The following is a 21239-nucleotide window of genomic DNA, read 5'->3' as shown; positions in this document are numbered from 1 at the left end:
CAAAACAGCACCATGAACCTTGCTGTGAAATCAACTAATTTAAGGCAAATTGCAGCAAGTGTGACAAACAGCAGGAGGTAAGGGAGGCTTAAGGGTTCTTCTAAAAGTGTTTATTTCACTGACAGTGCCAGAAGTGGTCATATTCTGGAATATTCAGCAGCCATTGTTGTTTCTAGTGCAGGTCTATATATATTCAAGTCCCTAAATAAATACATAAATAAACATGACACATGAAAATAAAACTATTTTTCTTTACATTTGTAAATGCTTTCATTCATTTACTGCTGCATGGAATATATTCAATGGCTTATTGTCATCCTGAAATAATAGGTATACATTAATATCCATTGCAAAACCATTTCTTCATGTTTGTAGGCTTTGTTGATAGAGGAGAGGAAACACACAGCCCCTCCCAGGCAAGCTCTTATTCACAGGTACAAACCTTTTTTTCAGTGATGAATGAATCCTTTCAGAAATGCTAATATCAGCATTTATACAAGGTGGCCAATGTAAACAGTAACTGCTGCTCCATTATTCTTTTTGTATCCTTTGCCAATTTATAAATCTTCCCAGTTAGTATTGAAACAGGCACTGTTTTGTTGGAAAAGAGCAAAAAATGCATTTAGGAACCAAAATCTACTGATGGGAGTAGATGACAAACCTCAAGGGCTTTCCTGTGAACCCAACCAGTGTGAGAGTGGAGGAGACAGAGTAAAGAGATGGGGATTTTGATACTTGGATCGTATCTCACTGCTTGGATTCTCCCAGGAGATTTAGTACTACTTCTGAAAGCAGCAGCCAAAAATATGCTTTGATGTATCTTTCATCTAAAGCTATCTGTATTGATAAACTATGTTTGTGCGGATGAAGCACTGAATCAGATAGGACTTTTTTGTTCCCACTTCTACCACAAGTTCTTGGTGTGTCCTTGGAGAAGCAATGAGAGTTTGTGTGCCTGACCCCAGCCTCTCTCAGCCAAGCAGAGGAGAGACCATTTTCCCACACAGCAGCATGGAAAAAAGTTCTGTGCATCATGATATGGACAGGTCCAACCATACCGAGTCCCCCTGAAAGAAGAGAAAACGAATTGACACTGGTCCAGATTCAGGCTGCTTTAAAATTAATCATATGATTCATTAGGAAACAAATTCCTCAGTTCAGAAAATACCAGTAACAATATTTTCTTCTGGTATTATTGCTCGTGCAGATGAGCCAAATAAAGGACCATTTCAAAGATTGTGATTAATTTCAGAGTAAAGACACTGGCTTTGCTTTGATTGAAGAGGAATGTGACTTAAATTAGGCCAGCTGACTTTGTCCTGAAGAGGACTACAGTTTCTCACATGATCTGTAGCATAGCCAAGCTGTGGATGGTGACCTCTCTGGCCAAAGCCACACAGGACATTCAACTCTGCCCTAGGACATTTGCCCCAGTAAAGAGAAAATAGGCTGGATGGAAATGGAGTTGTCGGAAACTGTTGAAGGCAGCTATACATTCCAGAAAAAAAGCACTTCCTCAGATCATAGGGTGTGATCATTTCTCCTACTTGCACTCTGCTCCCTGATGTAACTGAGCACTGCTGGATTAAGCTGAGGAGACAGGGGGATGAAGGAGCAAGAAGTAATCTCTTTTGGTAAGGGAACATGTATAGTAAATAACAGCTGCAAAGGCTCCCTCATGTATTGAAGTCATTATAATTCAGTGTTTTCCTTCCCAAAATCAGGCTTTAATGGGAAGCAAGTTTCATCCTTTCTAGAGGAGTACTCTACAATAAGCTTGTTAAGCTTGGAAAGTACTTTGGGAGCCCCTGGGATGAAAGGCGCTCTAGGAATGAAAGCTGATATTTACGATTATTGCTTGAAAGGAACAGAGAGGAACAGCAATGTAAAATATGAATGACTGCTGGTGCTAAAAAACATATCATTGACTTGGTGCCAAAGAAGATAGTCCTAGCTCTCAAACCTGGATGACAAGGATTTAAGAGATGCAAAAAGTGGAAGAGACTCCTGCAAATGACAGCAAAAGCCAACCTGATTGCAGGGCAAATAGGTATCTTGTGAGTTTTTCTTTTCTTCCTCCTAAATTGCAGGCCATATCATCTGATCTTTCTCATCCGAGCTCTGCCAGCCAAAACAGATGCCTGTTAACCACAGTAAGTACTGCTGGTTTGTACTCAACAGAGGAACTTACAGATCCCTTTGGACATCAGGGGAGAAAAATATCCTTGGTAATGGTCATATGTTATGGACTGGCCTAAGTAGATTCATATTTCACTCAAAGGACTAAGAGCAGAAGCACTTCAGGCTAATGTAAATTAAACTTCTCTATTTTAGAAAGCTATAAGAGAAGGGAATCAGGCTAGCAGGCTCTGCTCCTGCAAACACCTACCTGCATACTCTCAGCTTGTAAAATGCCTGCTATTGATTTTAAACTGGGCATCTGGCCCCCTAATGTGGCACTCCACAGATTCTAGAGATGTTTCTCTATCCAGACCTGCTATTGAGACATCTTTATGTTGGTCTCCTGCTCTTCCACTTCTCCCTGAGAAGAGCTAAAAGAAAATCCTTTGAGAGAAAGAATTCTGAATCTCCCCTTCTTCAAAAACAAGCTTGAAAGTGACTCCAGTGCCTAAGAAATCTTCCCTACAAAAACCCACAGGATGTCAGGAAGTGATTTTTTTTAAATATAGCAGAGAATAACACAGCATGTAGCACAGGCTGAATGCTAATATCATACACATTTAAATTAGATATAAGGATATTATTTTTTTAATGAGTTACTGCAATGAATTAACAAAAAAAGCTGTGCACTCCAATTTACAGGCTCCAAATGAAGACAGGATACCTTTCACAGGCGTGCATCAAGCAGATGTGGGTTAGTGGGCTAGAAGAACTGGAGTGGCTCTAGGGACAGGGATTTTGCTAATGAACACCCCACCCAGGTTAGCAGCCCTCTGTGTCTCTTGGGGCAAGCCTTGCAACCTCTCTGCAGGCAGTCTCCCACATTTCAAATGTGGCTGTGCCCCACATCAGCCAGGAGAGCAGCTTGTTTGTGCTGATAGTGGAGCAGAGCCCTGGCCTGACCTCTGACTCTGGAGAAGCACCATTTCATTGAATTGACCCTGACAGGGCTGCTTGGCACTGCAGCTGCAGTCCTGGTACACTGTAAGGGGAAGAAGGTCCTTGTGCTGCTGGGGCTGGAGTGTGAAGCATGCTCCTGCAAGGTCCTTTTCATCAGCCCCGCTTCTTCTTCCTGGCACAGTCTAATGCTGATGGATCTGTATTAGAAATAACAGAAAGTCCTTGGCCTTTTTTTTTGCCCCTTTATTTCTTTTTTCCTTCCCTTCAGCTATTTAGGCCAACTCTGGCTAATCACACTCTCTAACTTATACTCAGTCACTGCCATGGCAACCATTTCAACATGCTGTTCATAGACTGCCTCTGAAACACACACACCTTGATGCTTCAGGAGAGGCATTAGGAGAGCAGAACTATCATCTGCTACACTGACACATTTTTCTACAGTATTACCTCTGGCAGCATGAATCTCTTCTTTTAGCTCTGAATAGCTCATCACTTGTTCTGTCCTCTTTTCCTCCCACCAAAATAGGTTCTTTAAAAACTGACACAGATTTATGGAGATGAAAAAGAAATGGTGTGGGAAGGGAAATGCATTTGGAAATTCCACTCTCTGGCATCTAAATTCACTCTTATAAGAATCCTGAAAGCCTGTCCTGTTACTGCTTCATAGGAAATCCTGAATCCTGATTATAACATGGTGCTAATAACACCAAGGTTGTGGGTTCAATCCCCTATACAGGCCATTCACTTAGGAGTTAAACTCAATGATTCCTCTGGGTCCCTTCCAATTCAGAAATTCTGTTTTGTTCTGTTGTGCCCCAGTGGAAAAGGAGAAAACTTTGGGGGCTTGCTTTCTCATTTTCTCAGACTCCAGGAGAGAGGCAGCAGCTCAGGAATAGAGTAGGTGCTTCTCCTTTCTCCTTTGTAAAATGGCTCCTCTTCAGAAGTGCAGCAGCCCTGCAATGTGCAAAACCAGGTCTGCCTTTGTGCAAGTATAAAAAACAAGATTTAAACAGTAGTGAAAAAAGATCCACCTGGAACATGTAGGTGCATTTTTCCAACAGTCACCTCCGAGGATCTTGCTCAAGGTCTGCAGTAATTAGGTTTGCTTTTGTCTAGTCATGATGCCTGGCACCCGGCAGCAGTGAGGTGCTGCACAGGTGTCTGCCATGCTGCCTTCAAAAGGACCATTTATTCTGCTCACACTAACACTCTCTACTCCCAGATGCAGTCAGAAGGGAGGCTCTGACTGCCAGCACCATGCTGTAAAAAAATCCCTTTTAGTTTCTTTATGCAATTATAGCTGCTGTGTGGAACAACCTGATTCCATGTCTTGAATGTTTTATGTGTTTATGTGTGCAGGTTTCAAATGTGTATATATCACATGTAGTGTCATGTTGATGCTTATCAGGCATAATTACACTATCCATTCCTTTCTTCCCATCTTTTTCTGTGTTTTTATCTTTGTCAACTGGCCACTATCCACAAACAAGGCTGCCCCCACCATTACCACCTACTTGACATCAGTAAGAAAAATGTTTCTGCTGCCAACCAAGGGAGAAGAGAAATTCAGATTGCACTCATGAGCAAACAAATATTTACACATCTAAAGTAACCTGTGTGGAACATTTGATTTCAATTTAAATTATTTCAGTTTAAACTCAGCCCCCTAGCCATAGTAAAGCACCCTCAAACACAATTCTTCAAACTGAAATGTTTCCCAGGAACAAAATCTGAGAGACAAGCAGCAGGAGTCCGTAAGGCAGGCAGATAAATCTCAACCAGCAGGTAAATAATATACAGCAGTCACCTTTGCCCTGTTATTTTAGTGCAGGCACATGCAGACATGCACACTGTTTTATAAGAACTGCATATGCACTTTCCAGCAAGCATCATTTATGCATACTATCTTCCACTGAAATCAAGTCTCTGAGACTGCTGAAGTCAGGAAACATTGTGTGTTCAGAAAGAAACATCATGTAGAGTCTATCACATCTCTGGGACTCCTTGACTATGCATAGCATGTTTGGGAGGACCCAGACCCTCAGCTGTCCTTTTTAATCTGCAACCTAAAGTCAAGACAAAGGCTGGCAGGAGGAAAATATAGGACAGAGCTGACTGCTTTTAGGCCACATACTTTAATGCTAATGCATTTCTGTAACTGTATAATAATCATGGACAAAATTACAACACATCTGTGAATGGGGAATACTATCTTCATGGCATGCCTACTCCAACTCTTCAGTGAATCAAATTTCTATAAACCACCATCATGAATTTAGACTTTAACCACATGTCCCTTTCCCAGAGTATCCAAATGAGTCAGTCTCCCTTGGCCTGTAGGTAAGGATGCACTCTTACCCCAATGTGAGAGGGGGCATGAAGTGACAAAGGCTAGAAATTAGGCTGGGAGTCTTTTCCTTCTTATGTCATGCATTAGATAACTTGCCTGACACCAGCCAGACTGGCAGCATCTAGAGCAGAAAATCAAGCCAGCGAATCAGGGCTCGACCATCCACCACCAAGCTCTTAGTGTGGTCCTAGATACAGTTTGGCCCAGGTCAAACAGTGTTCTACCAAGCTGTTCCCAAGGAGTTAGCATGGCCCAGTTGTTCCCAATAGGTAGTCAGTATGTGACCAGTTGGTTTTGGAGAGCAAGAGGGTTTAAACATCTGTCACACCAGGGTCACACAGTGTTTTCCAGTCAGAGACAGTGTCCCTGCCGGCCCTCTCCCCCACTTCTTTCCAGTGCAGTGCCAAACTAACTTTGGCCACAGCTGCTTGAAGCCATCACATCTGACACTGAAGAGGCTGAGCAGAGCAGAGATGATGCAGCCAGTGCCATGTCCCACCTGGGAGCTGAGCCTGTGTCCAGGAGTATCTCACTCTGCTATGCTCCACCCTACCAAATCCCGCCAGGTGAGCACCTGGGCATACCTGACTTGTAGTTGGGGGGAAAGATGGTGCCATAGTTGCCTGTTTCTCCACTGGAAGGGATTAATTTTGATTTCACACCCCAGGCAAGCAGAAAAGGCACCTCGCTGGCTGGCATCATAACAGCAGCAGGAGCAGCCCAATCCTTGGCATGTGGCCTCTGCAAGGCCCTCCTGCCCCAGCCCCTGCCCCTGCCCCAGCCTTATGTGCTTTCCCTCACTGCTCCAGCCAAGGAGAGCCTTGCACTTGACCAAGGGGGTGCCACACACCAGCCAAGGACTTGAATTGCCAAAACAGATAGTGCATGGGGTTAAACCTGGGCTAAGCATTTGCTACAGCCATATCCTCAGTGAGTCTGGCAAAACCATGAAATGAAGCTGGATGTCCTGAGGCCACCAGTCCTCCCTTCCTTAGCATTAGAAACTGGGAATATAAATCAAACCTTGCAGGTGCAGGAGAGCAGCAGCAGTCAGTGATTCTGTCTTTGTTTGATAAAAATTAAAAGATGAGGGTGCCTGCATAGCTGATCTCCTGCATTTTCTCTCCTGCGTTTTCCATCAGAGAAACATGACCTCTTGGGAGGTTGCATTAAAAGAACCTCTCATTCCTCCACCCCTGCCTGGGCAGCACAACATCTCTTCACAGAAATGAGCTGAGGAAAGCTGACAGTTTACAGGCAGTGCAGAAACCTGTACTGTGTGCTCTCATCTCCTTTGGAATCCAGTGTTAGGTGCTGTCTTGTTTTTCAAAGTGATGTGAAAGAGATTAGGAAGAAAGTAAAGAGATGGTTTTTATATTTACTTAAGAAACATTCAGGTCTTGTTGTGTTCCAAGGGAGGGCATTGGCATAGGACAGAGATCAGGACTGCTCCAAATAATATGTTCCCAAGCAGGTCAGGAGAGATTGCAGAGAAAAACAAACATTGCAAAAACCTTTTGCAATGCAAAACTCTACAAACAATTGCAAATTGTTCGAGTTACAGCAGAGAAATTGCTTGAATGAGTTTTGAACTGTTTTCCTTCTTCCTAATAATGAGCATTTTCTTTTTTGCAAGTGTGATCCTGGAATGAGAAGTCTCATAGTTTGGGGATATGTTCACACTGGGAACATTCACGTGACCTTTCAGATCACATTCCTCCTATTTATAAGAGTATTAGTCATCCACTTAGGGAGCAGAACTAATACCATGTTTGTTAAATGACTAAATGCATACTATGAATAACCAGCAGAGGGTACTTAAAACCACATCCAAGATCATACAGAGAAGCCATGGCCAGCTATTGCTTAGATGGGACACAAATAATACCACTGCATGTAAAATACATTTGAAAAACAATTTGAAGACAGTTCATTCACAGGAAGAAAGGACTAAATTAATTGCACAGATTCTTTTCCAGAGAGAGTTCACCTAGTTATTTAGACATACAGGAGAGCTGGCAAGAATGCATGACAGCTGAAGACTTAAATGTGACAAAAGTCCAAGCAGAACTAACTGTAAGACCAGGAGGACGGATCACAACTCTGCTGGACCTTGGCCTTTACACGACACAGAAAACGTCAGGGTTGTTGTACTTCAACTTTGTAACTTTGTCACTGGCAAAACACGAGGTTTAGGAGCTCTGAGTAATGCCTAATATGTTGCTCAACTTAGCTTCAGGGAAAGCACAATACAAACCATGCACGCTATTAGCCCCAACATGTTTGTGAGTCCCAGCCAACGTGAGTAAACTTTCTGTGCCTCAGATCTTACCAGTGGCCAGCAAACTGTCACAAGCAGTATCAGTTCCTGGGTCAGGAAAAAATGGTGCTTCCCAGGCTCTGAGGACTTCCCTGCTGTGCATGCAGTAATATCAGCACTTTGGGAAGCATTTAGCAGAACGAGACAGACGTAGTCAGTACACTCAGACCATTTTTGTAAAACCGTATGAGTGCATGCATCTGTCAGGAGAGGATCTGGAGGAGAGGAAAGGAAGAGTGAAAGACAAAAAGGTGGGTGGAACAGGAAGAAAGGAAGTATAGACAGCAGACTATGTGCCCCTCTATAAAAGAAACACAGAAGCAGTCTGGGCTGTGTGGGGTGCACATTTCTGACAGCAGGGAAAAATGGAAATGGGAACAGCTCTGCAAAGAATTTACGAGAGTTTTGAATAATGATGTGTAAATTATGGGCTGGCATGCAGAGTATTAAAGGACTTTGAGCTCCCACCTGCCCCTCAGCATTGAAATCTAGTGATGTGCTTTCACACTGCAGAGGATGGTGTTGGGGGGACACTGGAATGCCTGGCTGCACTACGCTTTGGCCAAACCTTCTGAGGGTGAGGTTGGACATTACTGGCAGGAAGTGCCCAGCTGTAGTCACCTGGCACATAAGGGCCCTGCCAGCACACCACCCCAGTGCCAGCCTGCCCAGAGGGAGGCCAGCACCACACCACAGGCAGCTGCTGAAAGGTTCAGTGAGAAGGTGGCAGCTAAAGGTGCAAACATCACTTCCTCATTGCAGCCTCCGTGAATGGCCCTGCCTGTGCAACACAGAGGATGTTTTGAATGGCAGAGCACAGGCAGTGAATCATCATATAATCACTGCTGGTGTGTCCCAGCCTCAGTGTATCATCAAGCCTTCCTTTGGATCAAGTAACCATCTGAGTCTGACTCACCACCACCACACAGGTTTCTCCCAGCACAGGCTGGTGTGGTCAATGAGCAAAGCTAACTGAATGTGCTCTCACTGTTTCACCTGTGATCCAGGAGGGCTGGCAAGGCTGGGTGCAGCTTTCCGTGCAGACCCTGGTAGCACAGAGAGTTCCCACAGATCACCTAGTCTGTTGGGCCCTACACAAGAAGCTAATTGTTAACCACGTTAAGTTGTGACTGTTTCCTTAAAAACTCCTCTGTGTCAAAGGGTTAGCACTTTCACAGGCTAGAACTATGTCAATAGCAAGACAAGGTCTCCAAAACTCAGAATAATTGAGGCTGACAAGGACCTCAGGAGGTCATGCGGTCTGACACCCTTACAAAGTCAGGCTTCAACATGCCCCTCCTGGTCCTCAGAGTCTGAGCTGCCAGCACAGAGGAAGGAGAAATCCCATGCAAGCCAAGGAGCACTGGTGCTGCTGAAGCCCCACCCAGATCACACAGTTAAGAAATAAAGCTGATGGAAAAATACAGCAACATCAGGTACTAGGAGAGGTCCACTGGAAAAAGTAAACTGAGGGAAAGACCAGCAAAACTAGTGTAGGAGAGAGAAAGCACGTTTGCTCCCTTTGCTGACGAGATGGAGGCAAGAAGGGTGGTGTGGAGACATTTCTCCTTTCTCTCAGTTCACTGCACATGGAAAGAAGCCACTTCCTGACACCATGAAGGCAAAGTAAAAGTCAAGGTTGCTGCATCTGGAAGAGGGAGCAGAGTCCTGGCTCCACCCTGCCTGCACAGTTCTTCCTTTACAAGCCTTCAGAGGGGTGGAGGGAAGGGGCAACCCTCATTCCTCTCTAGGCCAGATGGGAGCAGGGCTCACCAGGTCTCACCTCCACCCTGTCACTAATATCAAATAATAATAGTATTTAGCACTTCCATAATTACCTTTGCACTCTGATATCACAGACACAGCTGAATTGGAAGTCATTAAGATCATTATAATGAGCTTCAGTGGATCCTTACAGTCAAAGGCATTACTTAGCCAGCCCTCATTTTCGTGGTTACATCTGAATAAGCATTCTGCATTGAGGTGAGTTTGCCGATGAGACACTCTGGCTTAAAGGCAGTCTCCTACTTGCAAAGGCAGAATAAGTGTCATTATGCATCATGTTTCACCAGACTTCAAAATGCCAAGGAAGGTAAGTCAGGTCACAGCTGACTCCACCTTCAACTTGTAAGAGCTGCAAAACTCTTCCCATGGACTGGCATGTGGAGAAGGTCTGCCATGACCCCCAGTCATGGAAGCTGCCATTCTGGAGGCCTTCAATGCTCAATACAAGCAGCCAGGAGAACCTCTCACCACAGGCATCAGTTCAGCAGGAATTGTTACTAAAGCAGAGAGGGCAGAAGGCCAGAAGCTCTGGGAGCACCTTGCACTGGGAACAGGAGTGCCTGCTGACCCAGTGAAGGGCTGGGCTGCTGGCCAGAGCTCAGGCAGGCAGCACGTGGACACATGGCTGTTGCTTGACTGAGCATTGCTGGGGCCTGTGAGCAGAACTCAGTCCAGAGCCATCTGCAGAACAGAGATCTGCTGGTACTGGGTCTACTTACAGTCTCACTGAAGACTTCTTCCTTTGGCCTTTCACTAAGAAAGAATTAAGTGCCCCTTTATTGTGGTTACTTCAGTTCCCTGCTCATAAATGCAAATAGAAGCACTTATTTCTCCCATTTTTGTTTGCCCTTTGTATTTGAGCTGTGAATCCCTTGGGAATACAAGGGCTACTAGGTGTACCTGTCTTATTAATAACAAAAGTAATGTGCTGCTTTTGTTACTGAAGTAGGAGGAAATGTAGGAACATGGAACAAACCTTTGTAATGCTATTTCTTATGTTTAAAAAAAAGAACAAAAAGGTAATCGAGTGTAATACTTTGACCAAGAGCAAAGGTAAAAATACAGCAGCTGACTCAGTGTAACAGAAAGAACTTAATAGAGTTGGCAACATTTCAGCCTGCCTTCTTGAGGACATGAACATGGGAACGTGTTAAGAGTAGCATAATATGTCCAAAACACTGTCTGGATGAAAGAAAAGAGTTAGTGTTGGGCAAAAGTACTATTTTCAGCAGCAAGAAAGTTATTACGGTAAAGCATGAGCACAAACTTGTGTTTATTTCTTGGTGTTCAGTTACTGTCAACATTAAAAATAAACCAAATCAAGGCAGAAAATGCAAACCTGCAGTACTGGCCCCAAATACAGCTGAAACACTCTCCTAAAGTGTTTGTGACCTAACTGTTCAATCCATCCTCCAGAAGCAGGTTAAAACAGTAGATGGGCAAGAACCAAACAAGCTTCAGTGCAGCTTAAAAATACAGTTAAGAGACTATTTCTCTGCTTCAAGATGAACTGGCTCTTACAAAAAATACTGAGGAGCAATGACACTTCCTGAGCTCTGGCTGTATCTTCAGAGGAAAAGAGTTTCCCATGCCGTTTCCTTAATTAGCACAAATATGCTGACAACCTTCTCCATGCTGAAATCAAGTCATAGGTCACTAAAAAATGGATCTATCTACGCATCCAAATTCACCACATGCTGAGCCAACATGTTGCAAAGCCGTAATCAGTACCTAGATTATAACATGGCTTTGTCATGCATCCAGCTGCTGAAACAAACTTGGATGTCCCAATCTGAAACCTATTTGTGCTGCAGTCAGCAAATAAGAAAAGTGCCAATATATACATTCAATGTTTTGCAAGTGCTAGGATTGTGTGCTGGTATTTATTGGATCATTTTGGTCATTACATGCATTTATAAATATGTTCAGTTGAATTAGAGAAATAACATGATCTGAAGATCAGATTCTAAGCTTGCTTAAACCGAAATAAACAGGGAATAACTCATTTGGCATCCAGTAATTTGCTCGGGTTTCATCATGGAGAGATCAAGGCCACAGTTACCTCTTTACACAGCTCAATCTGAGCTTTAGTCCTTGTCAACAGCACGTGCTATAGTACAATCATGCAGCAGTTGAACAGAAAAGACAGCATGCCAATACAGTAAATAATGCAGTGCCAGCCCTAGGGAAAAGCTTAGCAACCTTATGACAGGTATGGTTTAAGTGCGTGAACCTGAGCCTTGTTCCTCAGACAGTTTTTGCCTTGTTGGTAACGCAGCTGGCAGGACAAACCCTAAACACAATTTATGCCTGGCCAGCTCCTGGCCAGCTCACAGCTAATTCTGAATGAAAGCTGTGGTGTCTAAGCTGTTTCCTCCTGGCCCAGCAGCCCATTTTCCGTGACCAGCTCAGTAAGGTTGCTGCCTGCTGTGCCGATAGGACACTGCAGTGTGCCAGTGTGACCCCTTCTCCCACATTTCAGCTGTCCCTAAAGTAGTGCATCTGCAGTGTGCTGCACCAGGGGCTGCTGCTCTCAGAAGGCTTCTTCCAGGAATTCATCTCTGTCGTTACTTGTCTGTGGCGTCACTGCCCACATTTTCCCAGAATCACTTGGCACCGACGTGGCTGGCCAGCATGGCAGGTAGCCCTGCCAGCATAGCTGCTGCTTGGAAAATCTGCCCTGTGCATGTAAACTGAGCATCTCACTGGTTACCCGCTGTAACTCTTTTAGCTGGATACAAGGTCACAGTTGTGAGTAATAAGAATGTCTCTTTGATGACATTGATATAAATTACCTGTACTTTCTTGCCAAATAAAAAAAAAAAAAAAAAAAAAAAAAGAACACTAGAAAGTGATGCCCCATGAAGAACAAATTAGATCCCATTTTGTGTCCCTTCACCTGTAGAGACAGGTTTCAATGTCACTGAATTCTGAACTTGTGGCTGTCACCTTGCCCAAAATGAATGAAACCAGGCTGATGGCTAAATCTGTACCTTTCCTCTTGAGCTTTTTCTTTCCTGAATTTTATTTTGCTACACTTACTTATTCATTTCAGTACCACAGAGCAGCTTTAAGATGCAAATGCACTGTCATCTGTCACAACAAATTTTCCATAGGCACTGCCAGTAAAAGCACATCCTTCAAATTTATCATGACTGGATGGGACTCCTCCTGAGCTGGTGAGGCCAGGGGGAAAACTATGCCAAGGGTCAGACCTGGGAGGTTGCAAGCACCCACAACTGGCCTTGGCTTCCATTTGAGGTACAGGCAGCTGAACCCTTCCTTGTAGGGGCAGCTGGACACTTCAGTGGTCACACGGGGAATGGAGACAGATGTCCCTGCCTGCTTGCAGAAGGACAAGAAACTGACAGGAAGCAAAAGTGCTTCCTAGTGCTCAGACTGCACCCTGAACCCTTGCTGCTGTTAAACAGCCTTAGTCTCCCAGGGAGAAGGGGAGGGATGGATTGAAAGTTAAGTCTGACCTTCCTGGAAGAATGGACTTACTGATGCTGTGCTGGGCTGAAATATGAAACCATTGAAACTCTGGGCCTAGAGAGAGGGAATTACCAAACCAAGCCCAGCATGATCCAATAAAACAAACTAAGTCTCACACAGCAGCTTCCTCTTTGTAATACCATTCCTTCTCTCCAAAAGACACTTTGCATGTTTTAAGCACATGGCAGCAGTGATCTAGACACCAAGAAAGCTGCCAATGTCCGGCTGTGTGTCAGCACAAGCCAGAGGAACATAAATCAGGCAAGGTGCAGGTACTCAACTCATTCGTAAATGCTTCCCCAGGGATCTCCATTGTGCTCAAGCAGTGGCAAAAACCCCCATTCACACAAAGACTGACACACCTTTGCCTCCCACTGACCTCAATATAAATTCATATTTGGAGAGCAGAACCCCATGAACCTCATTCACATCAGTTTCACACCATTACCTCCTTCGGAATACACTATCTTTGCACAGGGGTCCCAAGACCAAACCTGTCTCATTCACCATCTCTGAGAACCACTAATATCTAGGTCTTTCTTCACTTGAATATATAAGCAAGCACCACACACACTTTCCCTGCAGTCCCACAGCTGCTGGGCCCTGACCAGGAGGTACCACCAACACCAGGCAAGTTTCCACAGCTCTCTTTCTCTGGAGGGTTTCTGCTGCACTACCATGGCTGAGCTGCAGGTTTAGAATGTCAAAGTCCTCCCTGCTGGAAATGAGAGCACCACTTGCAGCATACACTTCACTTGAGCTGGCATTGGTTTCTTCCCATTTTCCAGTCTTTGCCATGACAGCTTAAAAGTTTGAGTCTGTGACTTGTTTACAAACTCGGCTCAGGAAAAAAACCTCAGCTGACTGAAGGCTAACAAGTCTGACCTCAATCATTAGCTGATATGGGGACTTAGTGAAGACTTAGGAAGTGCTAAACAATAAAATACCCGATATCTATGGCCCAAGAGGACTCTTGCCCCATTTCTCACCTCATAGACAGTACTGTGCTCAACGAACATACCAGAGCACAATACACAATAAATTATCTCTATCCCAGACATTGTAAAATACTGTACTGAATTACAAACTGGAGCAAGGATGTGATGCAGAAGTCCCAGACAGCCTTGGAGGCAGGATTACTCATGTATCACAAAACTAAGATGAAATTGTGCTACTTACGTTGCTATAGGGCAAGGAGGGGGGAGAGACAGACTTTAGCATTTCCAGAAGACTTGCTTTAGCAACTGATGACATATGGGTACAGGATTCTCCAACCTCCCCTTGGCTCAAGAATACAAAATCCTATTCCCCCATATACCATTAGTTTGCTAGCAACCTAGTCAAGTGCTGTTTAAAGCCCTAGGCTTGAAATTATTCTTGGCTAATCTTTGTATTGACCTCTGCGCTGCAACAGGGGCAAAGACCCTTGCTTTAGGAAACCATTTTCCCTCAAAGTTGTCTGAGCTGGCTCTGCCCTTCCCCCAGAGGTCAGGTGTGTCTAAAACCAGCATCTTGAATTGATGAGATCCCAAAGAAATAAGTAGCTTACACAGATGGAATTCAGTAGAGATAATGGAAGTAAACACCAGCTTGATACTTGAGGAGTTTCTGTGCACAGTTTCATTTGTGCCTACTAGCCTACAGGTGTCCTACAAGCTAAGGATGCTTCAGCTGACTCGTTTTTTCACACCACCCTCGCATGTTTCTAAAAGCATCTCTCCTTTTGATCACATGGCAGCAGGTATTCACTTGCTTACACACACAGCAGTGTTACAAGTGACTGTGCTGAACACATGCTGCACCAGGGAGCTCTGCAATATTATCTGTGGCTATAGGGCCACCACCCCTCCCACACTGTCTCATTTTTCTCAGTGCAACTCCTGGTTTGGCCCTACTCAACCCTTGGCCACTTTTCAGAGGGAAGCTTGCTCTTCCTCTCCTCCACCCCTCTGAGCTCAACAATCAGGAATACAGAGAAAAACTTCTACTCATTTGTACTTGGGATAAGCAAACAACCAGCCCACACTCTGTCCAGCAGCGTGAAAGCCAGGTTATGTGAGGACATACCAGCAGAGCCCACATACCACTGCTGGGCTATGAGCACTTCAGATATGACTGACTCTGCTCAGGAGACTGAAATATAAACAGCAATTTCTGGGAGGAGTGGCTCCATCCAAATACTCCCCCATGTTAGTCACAGGCTAAAATAAATAAATAAACAAAGCCATATAATCTCCCAGTTGGCATGCTCACAGTCATGTGACTGGTGTCAGCCCTCACTCCAAGGTGAAATACGGATCCAAAGGCAGGGTCCTGACTTCACGGTGCTCCAATGGCACAAACAGGGCAGGCAGCAGCCCCTAACTGGTCAGGCACAGACTTCACCCACCTGGCAGACAGCAGAGCCCAGCTGTGTGCCACCTGCTCCCAGCTCCATCACGCTTACATAAGGGAAACACTGAGGGGGCCAGGACACATCTAACCCAGAAATCCCCACGTAACCAAGTGGATCCAAAGCAAATCCATCCCACCCAAAGCCACATCTGGGAAGCAAAAGAAGCCACTGCACAGCAGGGACCCAAAGAGGCTGGAGAACAGGCCTAAGGAAGTAGTTTCCTCTTCCCCTGTGCTCTGGTGAATGGGACTAGGTATGCAGGGAGCCAAGAGGGCACACTGGGGCTGAATCAGTCTAGACTTGTTCTGCTTCTTGTCCTCCTTCCTGTGGCATCTGCTGCTGGCCCCTGTCAGAGGCAGGATGAAGAGCTAAGCAGACCTCGCATCCGGCACAGCACAGCCATTTGTACTCCCCTGCCTTGAGTCTGGCCAAAGCTCCTGCGCTGCATGAAAGATGATCCCAGCATTAAATATATTCCTCCTCTTTGTCCAAGCTAGAAATGGCTCCTCAGCCTACAACATCACCAGGCTATGTTAAAATATCTAAGTATAATCTGGAATGCAGCTGGAGGTCCAAGCATGGGTGAGCAACCAGGATGCTATATTTTAACAGGACCTATCCCAATGGGCTCTGAAAGCTACCTAAAGTGTATCCGTCTGTTGCTAATTATATTTACTGGTGGTGGTTGGCATTTTTTTTCCAAGCTGAAGATGAGTCAGAAAAAGAAAAAAAAGTCCTTTATTGTTGTGGTAGCAGAAGGATGTCTCCTGAGGGTGTATGTAATGCACTACTGTCACGGCATGACAATGGAAAAACTGACTGCTGAGCCAACCAAACCCCCATAAATACCTAATGATATCTCTCTTGGCCCAGATTTTCTACAAGTCGGTGCCTGAACTGCATACAAAATGACAATCAATATGAACGGATCTCTTTTCTCAATAGAGCCAGAATTTAAGAGCCCAGCTGAGCATTATATTCCAGTTCATACAAAGACATCCTTTTAAAGGTCTGCCACAATAACTTAAAGGTGGTGATCCAGCAAAAAAACTGCTAGGCCTCTCCTCAGGATCTCCCCCACGCTCCAGCCATGAGCACAAAGAACAGCTGGCCGCAGGGAACAGACAGCGTTATTAACTACAACATGGTGACACAAACAATGAGTGCCTAGGTACGTTATTGGGTTTGCATTCATGTGGGGAAATAACAACCTTTTCTTCCTTTTCTCCTTCTCTTCCTCCTCCTGGCTTGAGTAGCTCTGCCACCTCGTGTACTGGGCTGGGGAGGCAGCCGTGCCAAGCACCTGGCCCAGTTGCAGGTATGTGCACAGACACAGGAAGCCCGTTGTGAGAAAACCCAGCCTTAGCAAATTTCTCTGGCCACCGTCCAGCCCCTGCACATTGGGCAAGAGACTCTCCCTGGCCGCGGTTACATCAGTCACCACCACCTCCCTCAATGTCATGGCACGGCGAGCGGCTGCCAGGGGAGGGGGGGAGAGAGAGGCAGAGAGAGGCAGTCGTTGTTTTTTGAAACAGGCTGTCCAAAATACATTACAACACCCTTGCCGGCTTCCAGTGGGTTTGCTCAGTTCCTCCCTTCCCGTGAAGACCACACAGGCTTCGCCGGGGCGTTCCGCCCTGCCGCAGAAAGGCGGTCTCTGGGGCCCACCGCTCCCGGCAGCCGCTGCGCTGCAGCGTGATTCCCCCGCTTCCTGCAGAGTGTCTCCCACTTTCCATCGAGGGCCAGAACCACACTCTAAAGCTGGTATTTAGGGGCAGAACATAACCATTTTCTTTTTTTCTTTCTTTCTTTTTTTCCCAGAGGGAGATTTTTCATTCTGCTCTGCCCCTAGCACAAGGGGCAGGCAGGGCAGGAACTCTGGGCATTCGAAGCCCCTCACGGTTCCACTCGCTCCTCTCACCTTCCTCTGCTCTGCCTGCTCCGGTCCCTCGCATCCTGCCGGCCCCGCACGCTCTGGGCACAGAGGCCGCTCCAGGCAGCCCTCAGGACAGCAGGACTGTCCTTCCCGAGCCGGGGTCCCTGGGGCCGGCTGGCACTGCCAGCGCGGGCAGGCTGGAGCAGCGCTGCCGCACGGCCATCTGCCAGATCCCGCTCCCGGCTACTGCCGAGGGTCACTTTAGAATGACATCCTCCCAGCACTGAGGGAGTCTGGTCTTCGCAAGCGCTCCGAGCAGACCCCGGACAAGGGATGGCGCTTCTAAACAGTCATCTGGGGCGTGGTGTAAGCAAAATCACCCTATAAAATAGAGCAAAACTGGCAGACAAAAGTACTGCTTCTGGCATGAGTGTACTTCCATATTGATTCAACGCTTAAAAAGGCAGTGAATGAGAACGAGGATGTCCTTTCTTCAAACCCTGCAGCAAATTCACTTTCGCTTTTGGCAGCGTGCTGTTTTCTCACCCCTCAGCTCCTTCACCCTGACCGCAGCAGCACCTTCTCCACCGCCAAACCCTCTGCGCTGCCTCCCCTCGCTCCCTCCTCTGCTCAGCCTCTTGCCTCAAGTCCTGCTAGAGGAGGAGCTGGAATTTTTGCCTGCACCCTGGCAAAAGCAGGGAGACATTTCAGAAGCCCGCTGGGAAGCCGTCACCTATGCGGGCTGTGAACCTGCCCCTCGGCCCTGCCTCTCCCGGGACAGGAGCCCGTGCGGCTTTGCGAGCTGGCCAGATCGGGGAGCTTTTCTCCAGTCACAGGCTCTGGAAGGATTATTTGGCTGCAACATATCATATGACTTTGTTCTTAGAGTTACATTTTAACTGAGAAAGTTTAACAAGTATGACTTATGGGCTTCTAAAATTGGCAGCAGAAAAATGAGCTGAGGAAGTCATGGAAAAAAACCACAAGCGAGGCCATTCCATGTTATGCACAATTTCTGGGCTCTTTTTCCAGTCTTCTGGTTTTTTTGGATGGTGGAAAATATTTTCCAGCTACACAGGCCTGGCTTCACTGAGTATGTATTTATGCCAAGTTTATAAAAAGCAGCTGCAGACATGGTTGAATGAAAGGATTACACTGCTGTCTGTCTTCCAGAAGGTGCTTCAGTTCACACCCTGTCCCACAGAGCAAGGCTCACTTCTCAAATCTCCATGAATTTATGTAAGGAAGGACAAAATTTGAATCACACAATACAAACAGCTATGGCTGTGCATGCGAGTGGGCACGCACGTGTGTGCAGAGAGCTCTCTGGATTGCTACTAGCAGTTCCTAGCCACTGCTAACACTGGCTTTTAGCACTTCAAGTTTACCACCATTCCTCCAACCCCTCCTCACCCTACAGCCTGGTCCATCTTCCATGAATGCAAAAATGGGGAGAGGGCTTTCAGGGTCAAGACCCTGGTCTCAGTGTATTTCTGCTGCCTGCTTCACGCATACCTGCTCTCCAGCTGCTCCCACTGAAGTTCAGGCTTCACCAACCTCACGTATTTTCAGGCTGCCAGGCTTTAAGGCTAGGAGGGATCGCTGTAAGCGTGCAGTCTGATCCCCTCTGCAGCACACAACACTGAATTTCAATCAGGAACCCAGGCAGCAGAGGCATAACCTTAATTTTCAGCCGTGCCTTGTCACAGTCTTGGCCTGATATGCTAGTCACAAGAGGAGAGTCACAAAAAATTCTTCACTCCCCTAAACAGAATGGCTCCAGGGGGTGGAGGGGGGACACAAACTGAAAGCAAATGTATATCAAAAGGTAAGGTAGGTGGTAAGCTGCAGATCATGCATTACAGATCTGTATCCTGCTGTTTTTTCAGTCAAGTATGTTAGAATAACAGTACTGAGAACGACAGTGTTACATCAGGAATATCGGTCAAGACAATATTTCCTGGCAATTGTTTGAGAAATGCTTTTCTCACAGCTAATTGCTCCCAAGAGGCTGTGTTTTCTCTGTTTTTAGAAGGAGAGTGATTAAGAAAGAAGGTTTTTAAACCTCTGCACCCTGCTGTGGGACAAAGAACTGTGGGGGAAAGAAAGGAATAAAGAAAGAAAAGAAAAAGGCACAACAGCTGTAATGTTCTATGAAGTGATTTTGTTCTGTTCTCTTGCCGAGGTGGTGGGTGCAATCATCAGTTTGGCAGAGATAAATACAGGAAAAGCAAGCCATTTTTCAGGAGCAGCTGCAGGAGTGCCACATTGCCATCTAGCGACAGGGGCTCTGGAAGCTGAAGCCACGGGGCTCCGCCGGCTCCCCGAGCCTCCTGCACCAGTGCCTGCCGCTGGCCAGCACACCTGCACATGGGACCCCCTTCCCTTCTCCTGATTTACAGCCAGGCTTCAAAACTGCAAAACTGCTTGGTCTGTAAAAGACAGGTGTAGGAAGGCAAGGGAAAAAGGGAAAAATTCCATAAAGAAGTTTAAGACAAACTTGGCCTTGCTAGGAAAAGCTGGTTTTTACACTGAAGCCCACAGATTCTCGTCTTCCATTGCTGCTGCTACTGCTGCTGCACACAAAGCTACCACAGCTTCATCATCTTCTGCAGTTATCATATAGATGTCTGTGGCAAAATGATGGGCTGGCAGGAACAGTGAGCATTACCTTGTCCCATGGAGACAGGTCTGAATCTAGATCTAATGCCCTATTCCCAGTCATGCTGGACCAAACACCTGTGTGCCCTGATGCTATCTGCAGTGCCAACCCTGAAAATTTGACTCTGCTATGTACATCTGCAATGTACCTCTGCATTTGTATTCTGAAAAGAATAAAAAATGTTAACCTTTCACCACTTTAAAAAAGCAAAGCCAAAGGGCTAAGCCCCTTAGCAAAAGGCAGGCACTCGTTCTTCAGAAGATACCCAGCAAAGGGCAGCATGCAAATTCTTTTGTATGATCTTCACATAGCAAGTTAAAAAGAAAAAACAGCTTTGGTGTATCAGAATTCTGACTTTCACTGAAAGCTGTTAAATTGAAAGATCCTGGCTACAGCAGACTTTCATTTACCCAGAAAACAAGAACACTCCCAGTGCCTAAACTCTTCCAGAAGACACCATCATTTTGGGAAGCAATGGAAGAAGCCTTGCATCAGGCATCCAAGACTGCCCACAAAGCTCTGCTTCATGGCACATGCCCTTCCCACTGAAATAAAAGACCAGTCTCACACCTAATAGGCATGGAAAGGTAATTAGCAGCAGACTATATTGGCTCTGGGGCAAAGGATGATGCATCTGGCTAATCATTAACTCTGTCTTTGGTCCCTGATTCCTGTGACACTTCACAAGAGCACAGCTATACTGCATCTGCAGGCATGTCAAAAAGGGTGATAGTCTTTGGTATTAGCAAAAAATAATGTGGTCTTCCAAGAAAAAAGGAAAATGCAGTTAAGTTCCTCCAAATAAAGATAATCAATGCTGCTCCAGTGAACTACTCTTTCAGCAGCATGTCTTCAAAAACCCAGTGATAGTCTCTACAAATTCTTTGGTGACTACCTATACTATGAGGACCTACAAATACTTTGAATTTACAAAACCACTCCTGCATCAATTAATAGCAAAGTTTGTGGTGTCACCCCCTGAGACCCACATCACCTGCAACGTTACCAGGAGTTGGGCAGGCAGAATTTCAACACTCAGATTTCAAAAAAGGAAAGGCCATGAAGACTCCTGAGTCTGAGCCATTGCTGTTCTGTCAGACCCAATCTGTTCCTTTTTTTTATTTAAAATCAGGGTGAGATCACTCTTTCTTGAAAATGTGCTGCCCAAGGTAGGAGATATCCATCTGTGAAAAGATCTAAAGTCTAATGACAAATATTGTCAGGCCTGCTGAAGATCTAAGGCAGAAAACACTGCTCCCGACTGACAAGATC

At 45.7% G+C, this 21239-nt stretch overlaps 1 long non-coding RNA gene across 1 annotated transcript; it reads right to left on the bottom strand.

Annotated features, from left to right (window-relative positions):
* Positions 1 to 296: 296 nt before the first annotated feature.
* Positions 297 to 17464, bottom strand: LOC306798457. The gene is made up of 3 exons (XR_013773355.1): positions 17351 to 17464; positions 3085 to 3278; positions 297 to 1067 (listed from the first exon to the last, which is right to left on the bottom strand). It is a non-coding gene; the product is annotated as an uncharacterized lncRNA (long non-coding RNA).
* Positions 17465 to 21239: the final 3775 nt, after the last annotated feature.

This window comes from Erithacus rubecula (genome assembly GCF_903797595.1).
Source record: "Erithacus rubecula genome assembly, chromosome: 2".
NCBI lineage: Eukaryota > Metazoa > Chordata > Aves > Passeriformes > Muscicapidae > Erithacus > Erithacus rubecula.
Note: the sequence above shows the minus strand (reverse complement) of the source record. Positions and strands in the feature narration are given on the sequence as shown.